We start from the raw sequence: 19938 nt of genomic DNA on the forward strand, positions 1-19938 counted from the left end.
AAAATTGACATTATGTTTGGGACTATCCTTTTGTCCATCAATGACATTTAATTATGCTGAGTCTCGTATTGACTTATTTAAATTTACTTGTAAATTGAAACTCAGAAAATGGCACAAACTAAAAAGGTTAGGGTGGACCAGAAGAAGTGAGAGTATTCACACTAATCAATCAGACAACATCACGATTAATGACACCGATACTATCATCAACATGGTAATGTTAGAACAGGAAACGACAGACAATGTCATTTCAGTCACTTCACATCTCAAGACGCAAACACCTGATGTGGTTCAATTACCTTGTGATGCACAAATTCTCCAGGAAGCAGAATTTACTATTGACAGCAGTGAGAACTCTGGTTTTAAACCCAAATCCACTTTCTTCCCTCCTCTCCCTCATGACTCTCTTGACACATTTCAGGACAGTGTGAGTAAGGCACTCTGTACATATAAGCATAAGAAGAACAGGTTACACCATACTAACAACAACATGACCTCTACGCAGAGGCAGGCACTTAAATCCCTTATGGAGGATGACAGTATTGTCATACGTCCTGATGACAAAGGTGGGAACGTGGTCATCTTAGACAGGCAATCATATATCAATGAAGCCCTCAGACAACTTAAAGATGAGAAATTCTATCTTCCAGTGTCCCAAGAAATTTACAACAAAAGTATTACTGAACTGTGGGATGAGTTGTCTATGTGGAAAGACAAAGGCATCCTCGAATGGGAAGAGTACAATTATCTTAAGAACGATTACCCCATTCTCCTTGTATTGTACTTGCTCCCCAAATTACACAAAGACCCCCTAAACCCTCCTGGCAGGCCCATTGCGTCATCTAGAGGCAGTGTAGCAGATCATGTCTCAAAATATGTGGACCATTATCTTCGTGAATGGGTGGCTGCTCTACCCAGTCATATACGAGACACCAAAGACTTTCTTAACAAAATTCAGAAGGTCACATGGCAGGAAGGTTACTTGATGATCACATTGGATGTTCAATTGTTGTACACCTTCATTGATCATAGGGATGGTTTAGAAGCTTGTGCTTACTTTTTAGGTGCACGTCCATTGAGATACAGAAAACATAGCAAGATGCTGTTGAGTCTGATGAGATATTGTCTCTCCAACAACATCTTTTATTTAATGGGGTTCTCTACAGACAGGTGGTCGGTACTGGGATGGGTTCCAGCTTTGCTTCCAGCTTCATGGGAAGCTGGGAGCACGACATCGGTACCGACCCCATATGTGCCCAGTACCTCCAACAGGTTGTTACATGGTGGAGATACATTGACGGTCTGTTCGTCATTTGGGATGGCAATGAACAGGAGGCTGTCAATGATAAAAACATAGTATTGACCAGTCACATTAGCAACAAGACAGCTGAATACTTAGATGTTAAAATTACCATCACTAACAATAAAATACAGACCTCTCTTTTCAGCAAAAGTACTGCCGGAAACAGTATTCTTCATGCCCTCAGCAGTCACCTGGACGCTCTCAAATGGAGCATCCTTTACGGGGAACTGCTGAGGGCTAAAAGAAACTGCTTTACTGACGAAACCTATCAGGAAGAGTCCAAAAACATGCTTCTCAGGTTTTCTGCCCAAGGTTACCCCAGCTGGGTCTTTTGCAAAGCCAAAGAAAGGGCAGATAAAATAACCAGATCTGACACTCTTAGTGAAAAGAAAACTGACAATGACGAAACTGAGACATGTGACACACGCCTGATTCTCACCTTCAATGCTGAGTCTCACAACATACAGAAGATTGTCGCAAAAAATTGAAATATCTTAAAATGTGATAACATCATAGGGGACGAGCTGCCCAATAGACCAAGCGTTACATACAGAAAAGGTAAAAGTCTCAGAGATCTTTTGGTCCATAGCGATGTAACCACTTACGCAGTAGGCTCCGAACGTGGCCTCAAGGGATTCTTTCCCTGTGGCCATTGCAAGGCCTGCAAAAACAGTGTCTTTACTAAAGAGATCAGTTATAATGGCAACCGCAGGGAGATACTACAATTTCTCACTTGCAGTACCACAAACATTATTTATGTCATTGTTTGCCCATGCAAACTTTGGTAAATAGGCAGCACAACATGTGCAGCAAAGAAACGTATCTTAGAACACCTTAGGGCCAGCAAAAACAACGATGAAAAGTATCCAGTTGCGCGACACTACAGGGACAAGCATTTACCTCAAAAGTGAAATTTTTCATTTTAGAGCAAATCTTGAAAAATCCTAGAGTAGGCAACAGAGTGTTGAAATTTATTATTTTATTTTATTTTATTTATTTTATTTTGTGATTTCTAGAGCGCCTGGTGACCCGTAAGCATCCCCGCGCTGTAAATCTGTGCAAACCAAAAGGGGGGAAGAGGGGAAGGATTATATTAGTTGGGAAACAGATGGGACAAAGAGAATCCAAATATATAGTTGATCTTCAGACACAAGAACCTGGGGGGTTGAACCAGGATGAAGAGCTTGCCATACATCTTAGGGAATAGGTATACCCCTTCTCTGGATGTATTGCCTACCAATCCCCTCAGTAACTTACATTTGTCTTGGGTGTTCTCAAAGTTTTCAGATGTGTCCGTTTTATTAGTGGCTACAAATACTTATACACACATCGTCGAGTTTTTTACAGCCTGCAAAATATAATTTCCGCTACCTTTCGCCTACTACCACAATGATCCTCCATGTTCAGTGTATGTATGAGAATTGTTCAGTTTTTTAACTGATTTTACACTTGTCACAACTATTGCTTTCTTTTTTCTTTTGTACAAAGAAAGAATTCCCTTGAACAGAACTAGATAAACAAGGCACGAAGGTCAAAAAAACAATAACAAGATTCACTAATGTAAAAAGAATTCTTAACAATTTATTGAAAATACAAATGTTAAAAAAGTGGACATACAAGAACCACTGTAGCAAAATTTAAAAAAACAACAATAAAACTGTTTGACATTCAATATTGACCAGCAAGATTGAAACATAAAGACAGAACACAGTGAGACGTGAAGCTTGTACAGTACTAAATGTATATTCCAACTCTGTTTCCAACACCTATGTTGTGCACACCACAGAATAGCTTATCAACAAAGGTGTATGAGTCATGAATTATACTGTTATGGTGCGTCGACGCGTTTCGGTGGGTTTCCACGTTTTTATCCACCTTTGCCAAGACAACATTTATCTGTCGTAGTGAGTGGGTCAATATGATCTCCCTTGAGATTCTCTTTTGAATGTGGTCCGATTTTCGTTTTTAATCACACCGGAGCGTGTTTTAGTAAAGATTTGGGCTTTGTATATTCCCCTCTTTGGTTAAAAAAGTCATATGCAATAGACCCCTGATATTGGAACTTGAAGGTGTTGACTTTAGCTGTTGTCTATTATTTAGGCATTGTGGTACGTTTTCATTTATTTATTAAAAGACCAGAGGCGCTTCAGTCGTGTCCTTGCGTTGTGAATTAATGTTTCACACTATGGCGCAGAGGGACTGCTTGCTTCCCTGGTTCTAGTTTTTTTTTTCTAAAAAAGGTTCCAGAGGCGCTTTCGTCATTTCCCTGTGGCGCTTGGGCGTATATCACTGCTGTTCCGTCAGGGACTGCCTGCCTCTCTGGTTCCGGTTTTCTCAACAGGGAATTTGAATTGGTCCACTCACCGTATTTTCTTGGCACGGGCCATTGTATTCTTTTCCTTCATCACTTGAGCACAATATTTTATGATGAACATTTGGTAAGATTAGGTCAATTTCATTTTACATGACATTTGGAAAGGGGCGACCACTCGGTCCCCCCGCACGTATGGCAGAGTACCACGATCCCCCCGGGAAGCCATCTTGGGCGGGAAGCGAGTCTCGGCTGGTATGCCCGAAGCGGCGTAGCCGGGGCGCGCTTTTTCCCGCCCTAGAGTGGGCTGGCCTAGACACTGACGCGGCTGGCCACGCCCTCGGGGCAGGCAGGGGCGGGTTTACGCCCGCCCTGAAGAAGGATAAAAGGGGACGCAAGACCAGAAGGCATCCTCTTGTTCCTGTGCTCTGAAGCTGCACCTCCTCGCTGCACGTGAGCTCGAGACGGAACGAAGAGCCAATTTTGAGCGTTTTAATCTTTCTTTTGTCTTACAGATACTCTGTCGGAGAAATGCCCAAGAAAGGCGGAAAGAGAATGACGACCGAACAGATGCTTCGGGTCCTCATGAAGGAGATGACCGAGCTGAAGAAGCGGGTGGCGGAGAGAGAGGGGGAAGGGGGGCCGGAACGTCCTTCGGCTGGAGCAGCCCCAGGAGGGAGAGCCAAGAGGCCAAGGAGGGGACCAGCTGGGGGAGACGTCCCGGTTCCCTGTACCCCGCTCGAAGCGCCAACCCCAGTACCCGTGGAGGGGAATCCGATTCCCGTGGTGGTCACCCCGGTGTACAATGAAGATATGCCGCCCGAGCTGGCAGCACAACTTGCAGCGTGGTTGGGCGAAGGTAGTGAGGGCGCCACGGCTGTCGACGCGCAGGCGCTGATGAAGCAATTGCGCGAGAAACGGGATGCAGCCAAGGTGTCCGCGCCGGCTGCAGTAGTTGACAAGCCACAAGGGACGATTACGACCGCAGAGGCAGCGTCCGGTGCAGGTAAGCGGCCATTGCCGATTGCGAGGGATGAGTCAGCACCCTCTCGTAGAGAAAGGTTGGGTCAACATGTGCCTTTGGCAATTAAAGAGAAGATTTGGGCGGGGGAATATGTGAACATCTTCTCGTTGCTTGTTGATCATTATGAGGTGGAGCATGTTAAGGGCCAGAAAGACCTCATGCATCCGAGTGTTTGGCGCGCAAAAATGGCCGCCTTTAAAGTGAATGAGAATATTGGCAATTGGGGCAAAGCATGGGGGATTTTTACGTCGATCTTGGGGGAACGTAGGCCCGAGTTGCTTTCCGAGTTGCCGACCTATCAGTCGCGAATTATGGGGTACTCGACGTCACACCAGGGTAACCATTGGTTCTGCTACGATAATCTTTTTAGAAAGGCTAAAGAGCATAATAAAAGCTTAACCTGGGAGTGTTATGATTCCTTGACATGGGATAAAATGAAGGAAACAGGTATGTTGAAAATGCCATTGGTAGGGAGTAATGTTGGCGAATCCTCCCGCCAATATGCGGGGACGCCCTTTCGATCAGGTACGGGTACCGACGATTACTCGAAACCTGCCGGCAATACAGGGAAAAGGGGGTTCTGCTGGAATTTCAACAGAGGTAAATGTACTAGGCCCCAGGGATCGTGTAAATTTAAACACGAATGTAGTGGGTGCGGGTCGTCCCATCCTGAGTCCACGTGCAGAGCCAAAACGGGTGATAACGGGGGTAGAGGAGGCGCCAAACAGGTCTAACATAGTCCGAGGGGCGCCTTTACCTACCCCGATTGATACCTTGGCGATGATTCCCTGGCTCAGTGAATACCCGGATCGTACTTCTGCTGGGGTGCTGCGGAACGGGTTTTCGTATGGTTTCCGCATCCCAGTAGGGGACTTTCAGGGTGTGGAGAAGTGTAAAAATCAACTTTCGGTCCTGCAGCATACGACCGTGGTACAGGATAAGATCCGGAAAGAGGTTACTCGAGGTCGGGTCGCCGGCCCGTTTAGTGTACCCCCGGTGCAGGGTTTTGTTTGTTCTCCTTTAGGGGTGGTCCCCAAGAAGGACCCGGGTGAGTTCCGACTGATTCATAATTTATCAGCTCCACGTGGTCTTTCTGTAAACGATGCAATAGACCCGGAAGTGTGTTCGGTGCGGTACGCATCCTTCGATGAGGCCGTAGCCATTTTGAATCGCCTGGGGCGCTGATGGCGAAGTCAGATATCGAGTCAGCGTTCCGATTGCTCCCGGTACACCCAGACGACCAGCGTCTCCTGGGTTTCATGTTTCAGGGTCAATATTACATGGATAGGTGTATGCCGATGGGGTGCTCTATATCTTGTGCCTATTTCGAGAAATTCAGTAGTTTTCTACAATGGGTCTTCACAAAGAGGACGGGTTTCCGACATGTAATGCATTACCTTGATGATTTTTTGTTCCTTGGGGCAGCCGGGGATCTCAAATGTGGCCAGGCCTTGGCCGAATTTTGTGTGTTAATGAAGCAGTTTGGTGTGCCATTGGCACCAGGTAAGACGGTGGGTCCTGCGACTTGCCTCGAGTTTCTGGGGATCGAGTTAGACTCCAGTGAGGGTTGTTTTCGTTTACCAGCTGACAAAGTGTGGAAGTTCAGGGCAGCCCTGCAAATGTGTATAAATGGATCTAAAGTTACGCTGCATCAATTACAGCAGTTGGTGGGACAGTTGAATTTTGCCCTGAGGGTTATACCGATGGCCCGCCCCTTTTCCCGTTCAATTGCCCAAGCTATGGTCGGCCTAAAGGAGGGTCATCATCGCACGAGACTATCGGCTGAGGTCCGCCAGGACATGCGCATTTGGTTAGCATTTCTGGCGGATTTTAATGGTCGAGTCGTCTGGAACAAACCGGCCGTGTCCTCTGAAGAGCTGGGGCTATGGACAGATTCGGCAGGTAGCATAGGTTTTGGTGCCATCTTCGGCACAAGATGGTCGGCACAAAGGTGGCCGGCATGGTGGCATGGCAATGGACTGACAAGTAATATTGCTTTCCTGGAACTTTTTCCCATTTTGGTGGCCCTGAGAACCTGGCCCGAAGGGTTCAAAGATCACTCTGTGGTATTTTGGTCTGACAATATGACCGTGGTCGAGTGCATCAATAGCCAGGCAGCACGATGTAAACTGATTTTAAGACTGCTCAAAGAAATTGTTTTACTGTGTATGCAACTGAATGTGCTATTCAGAGCAAAACATGTCCCGGGGGTAATGAATCAGGCGGCTGATGCACTGTCTCGTTTTCATATGCAGGCTTTCTCGGGTTTCCTTCCCACAGCGGACCCAGAGCCGGCACCCTTTCCCGAAGCTCTCTGGTCTCTCGGTGCCCCGAACTTCGTCACCTCGTGGGAGAGAGTCTAGCACCAAGGACGAGGAAGGCATATGAAGGGGCGTTTCGGTCCTATTTAGCCTTTTTGGGGACTGATAGAGAGGGGCTTTGGGGCCACGAGGAATGGGTAGTGAATTTTCTGATGTCCTTATGTAGGGCTGGGAAATCGGTGGCTACGGCCCAGAGGCATCGTGCTGCCATTTCCTTTGTTGCCAGGGCTCATGGTATCCAGGACCCGACAGCGTCTTTCGTTGTACAGAAAGCGCTGCGTGGGTGGCAACGCCTTGAGGGTCGCAGAGTAGATGAGAGGCGCCCGATAGGTTTGGATAGGTTGGCCCAGTTGTTGGCCACACTCCCTGCCACATGTTCATCTCAGTTTGAGACGGTGTTGTTCCGAGCCGCTTTTACGCTGGCATTTCATGGGGCGATGCGGGTAAGCGAACTGGTGGCAAGGAACAAACAGGATGTGACAGGGGGTTTGTGCCAGGAACACGTTCCGATCAGAGGAGAGACAATGACTGTCTCCTTTGTCAGGTCCAAGACCGATCAAGATGGGATGGGTGACTGCATAATCATACGCAGGATTCCCGGGTCCTCCATGTGTCCGGTAAAGTGTTTAGAAGACTACCTGGCACGAAGGGTGGCATCATGGGGGGGGACCTTGTTGAGACACGCGGACGCCACCCCACTGACGAAATTTCAGTTTCAGCGGGTGCTTGCGATGTCAATTGCCGCTGCGGGCTTGAACCCGGGCGAGTTTGGGACCCATTCCTTTCAGATAGGGGCTGCTACAGAAGCTACAGCTAGGGGTCTTAATGTTGAACAAGTGAAACGTGTGGGGCGTTGGTCCTCCAATTGTTATAAAAGGTATGTGCGGTTGCACATGTTGTGAAGCTGTAATGATGTACTCACGCTTCTTGTTTTTGTTTGGTTTTCAGTTTCGCAAGCCTACGAGGCGGGGCGGACTATGCAGTCGACCCAACACCGGGCCAGCGGTCAGACATCACCGGCTGTGAAAAAGGAGGTGTGGGTCGTGGGCCACTCATACGTGAGGCGTGCCGCGGACGTATTCAAAGCAGGTGACATGATTCACGTAGCTGGGGAATACGGGTACAGTGTGTCCTTCTACGGAAGAGGCGGTCTCTGTATTGACCAGTTTCAAGCATTTTTCGAGGGTTTGTTAGGGCGGACGAGGTCACCGCCGTCTATAGTCATAGTACATCTAGGGGGCAATGATTTGGTCACCACCGGTAGACGACTTCTCCTGGAGGCAATGCTTTCCACTGTAAGTTGGTTGGCGAGGAGAGTTCCGGGGTGCACAATTGCGTGGTCCCATATGATCCCACGAAAGGTGTGGCGAGGGGCTATTTCTGTTCCTGCTTTGAATCACTCTGTGAGAAAGCTTAATAACAAAGTGAGTAGGTTGTTCCGTTCCAGGACATTGCATTCTATTTCGCATGGCTGTATTAATGATGACAGTATGTATTTGGGGGATGGTGTGCATTTGTCTCGGGTGGGGAATGAGTTACTCATAGGAGACTTCTTAGCATGGTTAAAATTGTTAAAACATGACCTTTAGGTAGGAGCTTTGTGGGGGGTCCGGATAGCCGGTCAACTATCCGGCCTGTGGCGGTAAGGTCATGATCGGTGAGCACTAATTGGAAGATCCCTATGAGTGGGCGTCACCCAACACGGATGGGAGCGCTCGGGAGAGGTGGCCATTGGCCCCTCAACGGGGAGGCGGTCCCTTCTAAGGATGGGTCGCCGAAAGAAAAGGAAAGGCGGTCAAGGCCCCTTCCTGTGTAGGAGGGGTTACAGCCCCCTCCTGGGGAATTTCCCGGGGCCAGTGACGTCTGCGACGGCAGATGTGGTAAGTTGTGCGGGGTTTGGGGGGGGGTCTACGCTACCTTCTAGATACCTCACACGAGTCCTCGAACGACCTTTAAGTGGCGTCGAGTTTTATTGGTGCCCCCGTCAAGTCAAGGGAAATTGGTAGTTGCACTTAAGGTACGCCTCAGTGCTGTCGCCCCTCACAAGTGGGGGGGGTATTTCTGGTTAGGGATCTTGACACCGGTTACGACCTTGCCGTTGGCCCTTAAACGTTAGGATGTACAATTTCATAATTTCAAGTAAATGTTTGTAGGATGTTAGTTCGGCTAGGAGAACCTCTGTATTAGAGAATCTGTTAAGGTTAGCCAAACATCGCAATGTGGTAATGAAATTGTACATTAATATGAAACTGTTGATTTAATGTTTTAATTTTGTTTTAATAAATACGGCCGGGAGGGTCACTCCCTCCCTCTTCCAAAAACTTCAAGAACGGTTTCCTGTTTCCCTCCTTTGGGGATTGTGTTGAGAGGGGGTGGCGGGTATCTCAGCCATATGGAAAGGGGCGACCACTCGGTCCCCCCGCACGTATGGCAGAGTACCACGATCCCCCCGGGAAGCCATCTTGGGCGGGAAGCGAGTCTCGGCTGGTATGCCCGAAGCGGCGTAGCCGGGGCGCGCTTTTTCCCGCCCTAGAGTGGGCTGGCCTACACACTGACGCGGCTGGCCACGCCCTCGGGGCAGGCAGGGGCGGGTTTACGCCCGCCCTGAAGAAGGATAAAAGGGGACGCAAGACCAGAAGGCATCCTCTTGTTCCTGTGCTCTGAAGCTGCACCTCCTCGCTGCACGTGAGCTCGAGACGGAACGAAGAGCCAATTTTGACCCACCCACCAGCCCCTGAAGACAGCCAGTTGTTTTGAATAAAAGTTGATGGATAATTCTAATTTCGTTACAGGTCGTGGTATTATCATGTTGATTTTGAGTGTGTAATAAAGAATGGTCTATTTTCATTTTTGTGATTAAAGAAATTCGGCTTTAGTGTTCATTTATAAGCATGCTTTTAAGACGGTCGTAGTAGCCAATGTATTTTTAGTTTAGTAGGTTAGTTAGCATTGTCGTATTTATTTTGGTCAGGCGGTAAGGTCATGATCGGTGAGCACTAATTGGAAGATCCCTATGAGTGGGCGTCACCCAACACGGATGGGAGCGCTCGGGAGAGGTGGCCATTGGCCCCTCAACGGGGAGGCGGTCCCTTCTAAGGATGGGTCGCCGAAAGAAAAGGAAAGGCGGTCAAGGCCCCTTCCTGTGTAGGAGGGGTTACAGCCTCCTCCTGGGGAATTTCCCGGGGCCAGTGACGTCTGCGACGGCAGATGTGGTAAGTTGTGCGGGGTTTGGGGGGGGTCTACGCTACCTTCTAGATACCTCACACGAGTCCTCGAACGACCTTTAAGTGGCGTCGAGTTTTATTGGTGCCCCCGTCAAGTCAAGGGAAATTGGTAGTTGCACTTAAGGTACGCCTCAGTGCTGTCGCCCCTCACAAGTGGGGGGGGTATTTCTGGTTAGGGATCTTGACACCGGTTACGACCTTGCCGTTGGCCCTTAAACGTTAGGATGTACAATTTCATAATTTCAAGTAAATGTTTGTAGGATGTTAGTTCGGCTAGGAGAACCTCTGTATTAGAGAATCTGTTAAGGTTAGCCAAACATCGCAATGTGGTAATGAAATTGTACATTAATATGAAACTGTTGATTTAATGTTTTAATTTTGTTTTAATAAATACGGCCGGGAGGGTCACTCCCTCCCTCTTCCAAAAACTTCAAGAAAGGTTTCCTGTTTCCCTCCTTTGGGGATTGTGTTGAGAGGGGGTGGCGGGTATCTCAGCCATATGGGCTGCGTCATATATGGACAGTGAATACAGAGTATGTGTATTTAACATAGTTACTGTTTTCGAATTGCACTGACGGACACAAGCACACAAAAAGTGACACAACTCATGCACATTTGCGGCTTATTAAGCTTAATGTAATCTTTATAATTATCTTTATAATTATGTAGAACATTATGAATTTTCTATGTGTATTTAGCATGGTAACTGCCTCTTTCATCACATCACGGGCTGTGCCAATTCGCGTATTATGAGTACAACAATAATGTGTTTTGAATAGTTCATCGTATTGAACACTAATTGAATTCTAAGGTTCTAATGTATTAACCTTGGCTAAATGATCATTGATTTGTATTTCACAAATAGATTTCATGTTATTAATATTTACTTTGGGTACTACGTTATTTCAGTCCCCTTTTCATGTTTACAACTTCACATGTGATTTTCTCAATTGCCGAATGCTTTATTAACACAGTTGTGAGCACTTCCATTTGACGTGAACAAGGCTTCCAGTAAGCCGAAACATGTTGTTTTTTGGAATAAACACCCTTGGAATATGAGCTTATGTGTGGATACTTACTGAGAGCGTACTGAAGTGCTTTTACATGAAGGAATATATATATGTATAATTATAGATTAACGCTCCGCAGTCAATAAGACAAAACCAGCACTCGCAGTAGGTTAAACCAGCTCAGGTTTATTGCACAAAAAGAATATGGAACAAACGTGTTTCAGCACTTGCCTTCGTCAGTGTCAGCTGGCGACAGCGAGGCGGAAGTTCATAAAGGCAATAGTATTCAAAATAGAAAGCGGACTAAAGTCCAAATCATAAGCGCCATCTTGCAATGGTGAAATTAATTCAAATCAATTTCACAACAAACTGATTAAAGCAATGTGGATTACTGTTGGAAACAATACATCTGATGTTTAAGTCTAACAATACATTAATAGATAATCATGTATTTCGTCTTCTGCCCTGGATGGGCAAATAATTCAAGACTATTAGTTTTATATCTAAAAAACAATATTCATCGAACCAACATTCTCCAAATTGCACTTAAATTCATTATATCCTGTGGTAGTGAGTTTAAGAAATCTAAGGTTATCAAAACACATGACAATAATAAAGCCCTTAATGGGCAAACAGTGAAAGTTAAATCAATAATAATTCATTCCTAATCCTCCGTGATTACTAAATAAAAATTTAATAATCAGAAATTGTCTAAAAGGGTCCATTAAACCAGCTACCAACTTGGTTTCTTCAACGCATTTTTAGAAAAAAGTATATTCTCAGGCATAGACACAGCTCCCCAAATGCATTTTGTATTATGACCTACAGATGTGATATTAACTCTTCCCCCGCATTTAGACCTCCTGGAGATTTTGTTTGGAGTTCTATAATGTACCTTGACTCCAATCGTCTTAACTTCCGCTTGAAGTCCCCACCTCTCACATCTTGTAGGATACAATCTAAGTTAAAGAAGCTAAGTAGGGTTCTATCGCTATTGTGATGAGAGGCAAAATGCCGGGCAATCGGGTAGTTCTCATCCTTGTTCGTGATGGCCGTTGGTGTTCTAGTATTCTCAACTTGACTGCTTTCATAGTGCTCCCTATGTACCGAAGTCCGCAGGGACACTTCAGGCAGTACACTACAAATGTAGTTGAGCAAGTTATAAATTTGCTAATCCTGATCTTAGAGTCCTTGTGAGGTACCTGGTATGAGAGCACTCTCTGACTGGTACTGCAGGCCTTGCATTTCCCACATGGGTATGACCCATGCATGGCGTGCAGTTCTCCTTTAGATCTTTCTTTGGACAAGTGACTTTTAACCAGCCTGTCCTTTAATGACCTAGTCTTCCTGAACGTGATCATGGGATGATCCTGTAAATCTTCGCCAATCACGGCATCAGATTTAAGGATACCCCAATTTTTGGACATAATGGCTCTCACCCTATTCGCTGCCACCGAATAATTGGTTATCAATCTGATTATGCCATTACCACCTTTCGTGGTTCCGCCCCTTCTTTCGTCAAGATGTCTGCCTGTCTATAGCTTTCGCCTTTCCTTTAGGTTGTTGGAGTACTATTTGAGAATAGCCGCGCGATTTGAAGTCTTTCTCCAGAGAGCTGTTGCGTTTTATTCTCAACAGTTCCCCGTAGGGGATACTTTTTACGAGGGTCGCTGGGTGACTACTTCGTCCATGTAGAACGGAGTTCCCCGCTGTCTCCTTTCTATAGAGCGCAGTCTGAATTGCGCCTGAATCAACAAAAACCCTCAAATCCAGAAAACTAACCTCTTTCCTGCTCATACTATGGGTGAATTTCAGGTTCAGATCATTTTTGTTTAGGGCTGCTATGTAGTCCTCTGCCGAGGATTCCGATCCCCTCCAAATAAGGAAGAGATCGTCAATGTATCTCCTCCAGCAGATCACCCTATCTACCCATTCTGCCTTGTCATCCGCCCAGGCCACCTGCTTCTCCCACCAACCCACGAATAAATTTGCGTAGCTGGGGGTGAAGCAGGTGCCCATGGCAGTCCCCCTGACCTGTCTATATCTTTGGTTCTGAAAGATAAAGATGTTATTATTTAAGCAAAATTATATAAAGTCCATAATCATCCTGCTATGTTCCGGGTATCTGGCAGATCGTAGGTTCAGAAAGGTCTTCACCGCTTCCATCCCATCAGTATGTCTGATGCTTGTGTATAAGCTAGAGATATCTAGGGTTATCATCACTAGGTCACTCTCCCACTCCACATCCTGTATTTGTCTAAGGAAGTCCTTTGTATCTTTCGTGTATGAACTCAACTGAGTTACCCATGGGGCCAAAAACGAGTCAATAAACTTAGACATGTTTTCCGTCAATCCTCCGATGGACGATACGATCGGTCTCCCTGGTAGTTTAGTGGCGTCCTTGTGCACTTTTGGGAGATGATAAAAACTAGGTAGTCTTGGTTGATTATTCTGCAGGAATAGATATTCTTCCCTGGATAGGATTCCTTTTCCATACCAATGCTCAATGAGGGTGTGATAGTCACGTATGCTTCCTTGGTATTCTTGTTCCGTTGTGGGTAAATAGTTCTCGCGGTCCTGTAACTGGCGCAGGGCTTCTTTACAATAGTTCTGGCTGCTCTGGATGACGACGTTTCCGCCTTTATCTGAAGGCTTTATCACGATTGAATCGTCCTTTTCAAGGCTCAAAATTGCGTCTCTTTGATGTGGTGAGAGATTCCATTGTGTCTTGGCCTTGTTATTTTCTTCTTGTTTGGATAATTTCTGGAAATCCTGATTTACTGCTTCTGAGAAGATGTCGACTGCATCAGTTGGTATCTGGGGGAGGAAGCGCGAGGGTGGTTTAAAGGCGCTACGTTCACCTATTTGGGCAATACCAATGGCTGTGCCTCTTTCGACTATGTCCACTGGTGATGTTATCTGGGATCCACTTTCTTCTAGTAGTTCTTCAAGTACGGCCATGTTTTCCAAGTCCCTAATGTTAATGTCAAAGGGGTCTTGTTGATCCGTACTGCCCGTTTTCTCTTAGCGCCATCTGTTTGAAATATTTCCAGAGCTTGTGCTTCCGAACAAATAAAAACAAGTCTATACGTGTTTGTGTGTACTCGTAACAGCCGGTTGGACAGAATGTAAGTCCCAGCTTCAACACGTTCTCTTCATCTGTCGTCAGGATTCTTTTTGAGAGATTAATTATATTTAAGTCTTCCATTAATTTCTCTTGGTCCTGGCCTGTCGGTTCCTCAGTTTTCTGGTACCTCTCCCTGTGTTTCCTCCCTCCTCTCCTCGTGATGCGTCTCCGCTTGCGCTGGTTGATTATTCTGGTGGACGTTTTTTCTCATCCCTCAACCAATTCTGGCGTATTAGATCGCATTCCTCGCGAAAAGAAGGCTGGCATCTCGGCCCTATTTGTTGCCCTCCGCTCGCTGTTTCATCTTCAGACTGCTCCGCGCTGGTTATTTCTGATTCTGAGGTTTCTCTAGATACTTGCGGTCTTTGGCGTTTGGCTCTCAGATCACGACGCGGTGCGCGGTGCGCGGTGCATCGTACTTCCGCGCGAAGGTCAATATTCTTCCTTGTTCGTAATCGCGGGCGTCGCGTTCGAATTTTTGTTGTTTTCTTTGTTGTATCCTCTTCTCATAGACAGTAAGTCTCTTCTTCATAGATTCCTTCTCAGTATCCAATTGCCGATCTCCTTTTCCAAGGATTCAATATCTTGTAATGCCCTTTCTCTATCCTTCCAGGCAAACTTTATAAGGAGTCTCAACATGCCCTCCGATGAGTGTGCTGTATACTCTGCCCACTCACTGAGTAACTCAGGGTCTGGGTTCTCGTAGGCTGGAATCGTATATATACGGAGACCGCGTGGGACCCTCTTTACCTCCACATAATGTTGCAGGAATGTGACCTCCCACCACTTCCTTGTTTCCCGTTCGTAAAGTCTCTCGTGCTGCCGGTATTTATTTTTTAAATTGGTTTGAGCTGTGTCGGGTGCCTGAGTTCCTGTGTATGTGTCCCCGGTCGCCCTTTAAAAATGGCGCTTGCCACCTCCCGGTGCGCTGTGTCGCTAAACATTTATTATGGTTAATGTCTCTTTAGTTGATCAAATGTGCCTCCTACTTCACTCGTGCCCGTCAATGTAAGAGAAGTCGGATATCTCCTACCTCCGTCTGTCCGTCGATTTATATATATATATATATATATATATATATATATAGAGAGAGAGAGAGAGAGAGAGAGAGAGAGAGAGAGAGAGAGAGAGAGAGAGTGAAAGAGAGAGAGAGAGAGAGAGAGAGAGAGAGAGAGAGAGAGAGAGAGAGAGGGAGAGAGCACAGAGACAATGACTATAGGAATATTACTAACCCAAGAGGGAGTGAGAAGGAGAAAGAAAATACAGAATGCAAGAGTAATACTACTTAGCTAAATCTAGATAAAGAGACAGAGATTCAGCCAACAATAACAAACCACTACAAAGAAAAAACAAGAGAGTTACTCTGCAAGATCCCATGCCAGCTATGCAACATTATTCCTAATTTGGAGAGAGAGCAAAGAGAATAGTGCAAAGTATGTCATTGGCCAGCAATATCACTCTACTAAATTGAGAGAAAGAGAAATAAATCACTTTAATTACACAGTAGGCAAGTAACACCAAATTACTAACCCAGTACAGAGAGAAAGAGAGATGTATACACTAAAGGAATATACATATCAAGGATCAACTTCACAGTACCATCCTTCGATCAATAGGTTCAGAGAGTGCCAGGCAACCTCAATCAGTTATGCTGTACAACATTTATTGCTCCCACAAAGAGTTGTTTGGGATATTCACACTATTGAATAAAGCAGATGTGCACCTCTCAGTTTTATTGGTAGAGATCCCTCAAGTGAGGCGTGATGGTACTACAGAAAGTGAACATGTGTGGAATAACAAATATCAAAGTGGTGAGTTCCTCTAATTAAGAGGCACTCACTGAAACTGGATGTAATGACGCTACCAATAGGGGGTATAAGTAGAGTAGCCAATAACAAAGTTGGTGAGTATCTTAAAGCTTTGCTACCAGATGGCTATAATGAAGGTGATGATGTGGTAAAAAAAAAACAAATAACCAACTGGGAGATTGCCTTTTGATTGCATAGTTGCCTCAACTGGATGAAATGCTACTATTGATCAGATGTATTAATTTGAAAGGGACTGGGATGAAACCTGATGGCTCATAGTTAAGTATTAAGTGAATTACTGGGGGAAAGGGGTAATTTGATCCCAGGGCCAACTCTAGCCAGTCTAGCTATGTTCCAGTGGGCGGGGGAGCTTGTCTTACAACAAGCTTTCTGTGGTTGAGGAAGAAGGGACTACTCATTTTCCTTGATACACCCCAGGGTGGACCCCAGCCTCCTCCAGAATGATTCTTCTTGATTTTCCCTGAGAATGGTACACCACGACACACTTTGAGACACTTTGCAGTAAGGCAAACATTGTTTCCTGCAAAAGGGGGAAGGTTTACCCTTGGGAACATTTTGCCCATTGGTTATGGAGTGTCCAGAAGTCACCTCAACTGCTGGCTAGTGAATTGTACAAAAGCATCACCTAGCCCAGTTCTTCCAAGCAGGCCTGGACCTTGTGAAAGAACAAAAGAGCAATAGGCCTGCTGTCCATGGCCTGTCTCTCTAAAGGGCTGGACCAGTTGGAGAAAGTGAGACTTAGAAAATGTTTCAACTTCCAAGACTGCTAGTAGTTTGACAAGACCTCTCAGCAAAGGTGTCTGACTTTGCCGGGATCTCCCCCCGATACAGCCTGCAGCACTGTCCCTCTGGAGGCTCCAATAAAGATACTAAGGGCCTGATTGAGAGTTTCATGGTCAGCCTGCTATGCATTGGTTGGGGTAGGTGCTTCCTTAAGACGAGGTAAGGCAACAAGTAGACTTAGGATGCTACCTAGTGTTTGTACTGTATGCAAATAGCCCAAAAAGTTGCTTTTTCTGTAAATATGTAGGGCTCAAGATGAAAAATAGAATACTACCTGCAATGCTATCTACAGTTTCTAGGCCAGGGTCATCAAAGTGGATTATTAGAAAACAGAATCAACAGCCATGCTCAAAGCAGGGTGCAAAAGTCATTAGCATTAAGATTTTATGCCATGTAGCAGCATGCTAGGATACAGTGCCAAAGGGTGGTTTAAAATAGTATAATTTGGCAGCCAGAGTCCTACTGTGTCAACCCATCGAGAAACACTGCACTAGCTCTAAGGCCACTATATTGGATGCACTCACTATGACTAGTCCACAAAGCACTGTATTTTGTAGTTTTGAATCACCTATATAAAATTGATCCAAGTGGTATAGACGTAATTTAAATGGGAAAGGTTTTTCATTTCAGCACCTTCATTGTGAAGCAAGCTTGTTCCCTTCCTATGTAGAGGTGGGTGGGCCACTGAAGGCTAGAGCCACTGATCTAGTTCTGGCTCCATGTGAGGTCCACTTAGGCCTTCAAACTCAAACCGAGGTAGCACCTGATATTTCCGTAGCGGTGGGTAGAATGATGTACGGAAAACGTTTTGCTGACAAAGTAAAGAAGACTATTTTAAGAGAAGGTGATCATGTTAGGGTGTCAAAGTTGAAAGGGGTCTTACAAAGGGCTACCAGCAGACTTTTGGTGGTGGAATATTACACTTTTGACCAATTGCGTAATCTGTTCTAACAATGCTTGATGTAGACCTAGAGGTTTCTTTTGCATATTTCATTACAACACTATCATTGCTACCTAGGTAGTTCGAATATAGATTGAAATAATCTCTAAATGTCATACTCTCTGACATTTTATGAAATACATATATACAATGTTTCCCGAATGTAACGGCAATAGAATCCTGTATCTGTATTTTGTTATACTCCTCCCTCGCACCAGCTTTTTTAACATACTTGAATATATGTTTTGTATAGATGCTGTGCCCCAGGACCACTGCTGAGCTGTCAAACACTGTAATCTTGTATTTATCTAAAAAATGAGCAACCCAGTGAGTGCCTTCTTTGTAGTGCCGATCTGTGTTGAAGACAAGAGTACGAGGTCTTTCGGACCCTATTACATCAGGTAGAGTGTCACTTGGAAAACGCCTAAAAGTTATTTCTTGGCATTTTTATGGCACCTTAAGAAATTCCAAATCTGAAAAGTGTCTATTTTACAAAATTTTAAATATAGTCAAACAAAATCTGCCAGGCGTGGGTGATCTGAATGACGTTGTCAAATACAGAGAATGCAACAAGCTTCACATTCAAAGCCAAGGTTTGCCTAAAACGTATTTCAGCTTGTAGATTTTCATTTTTCATCAAGTTATAGTTGTCGCTGTGTTCCATGTCAGGAGTCAGAACGAAGGCCCACCCCATATCCTTCTCTTGACATGATGATCCCGAGTCACGCAGGTGCTTTCCGGTTATCGAAAATAAGCCCAGTTATTCTCTAATAGAATTAGTATCTCCAAAGCTGGGTGAGTACGGTTTTGCAGGAATCACAGCCCCCTCGTGGAAAAGTGCAGCGTAGTTGATGTGGTAGTGTTTGAAATTGAGTAGGTTTGAGGTAAAGAGGCCGCCTAAAGTCATGCTATCAACAAAAACTATGATAATACGTTTCTGAAGTTGTCCGAAAAATTTTTTTTGCTGCTGGGTTAATCTGCTGGGATGCTGAATATCTTCAGAGTTATACTTTCAACAGCGTACGTGTCGTTCGATAGCTGTAAAGCTTCGGCATGAGCCCGTCTGACATTTGGGGTTGCTTTCACTCTCTTTTCAAACAAACTAGTGAACAATATGACCTGTTTATACTGTTCCGCATCACTGCTGATGAGACAGAAAGAATTATTGCTGTGGTCAAGTTTGATCTTAAGATCGATACAGTTGATGAACATTTTATCTTGGGAGAAAAGGTATGATTGTATACGCCAGTGGCAATGCTTGCTCCTTTTCCAAAGCCTTTATTGTCACTGCGCAGCTCCTTGTCTACAAAATGCACACACATATCCCTGTGGAAGAGCCCTGCTGAAAGCTGTGTGTCTAAGGAGTTGATGCTGTAATTTAGAATACTCTCAATGTAGGCTCTGTAGGCATACATGTTATCACCTTGAGTGATGAGTCTGTTGCCGAGAGTAATGTCCACCTGAATAAACATGGTTGCAATGTGGTAAGCAATCGTCGCCACTTTAGAGGGAGACGGTATATTGTTACCATCCACTTTTGTGATTTACAGACAAAATGTAGTAGAGTACTGTTCAGATCCATATATATATCTGTGGACCCTGACACAAAAAACTCTATTGGTGCCAACACCATCAAAGTCGGCTTCTGATGCTGGTCTGAGAGGACTTTAGAGAAAATAAGCCTAACTCTGATTTGGCGCATTCTCCGGCTACGTAGTGCATTAAAGGCCACAGATCAGATTGTTGTGCATTAAAAAATATTTCGCTAGCGGGTGTTCTCTTGCTCTTCGAGGTTTGCTTCTGCCTTATGGATATTATTTTATGAGCGCATTTGGAAGACAGCCTCCTTTTTTTAAAGGATGCCGTATGTTTTCATGATCATCATGATGACATCTCAATATTTGCTGTCGCTTCACAGACTTAAATGAATCTTGACACTAACTTTACTGTATTTAAAGGACACCAGCTCAGACTGGTCGCAAAAGATCAAAGCCGATATAGTGTCATACTGGTTTCGAGAAATTGCTTTGTAGTCGGGTTTGATATATTGAATATTAATCATACTG

Source organism: Lissotriton vulgaris, chromosome 4_1, assembly GCF_964263255.1.
Source record: "Lissotriton vulgaris chromosome 4_1, aLisVul1.2, whole genome shotgun sequence".
Classification (NCBI taxonomy): domain Eukaryota; kingdom Metazoa; phylum Chordata; class Amphibia; order Caudata; family Salamandridae; genus Lissotriton; species Lissotriton vulgaris.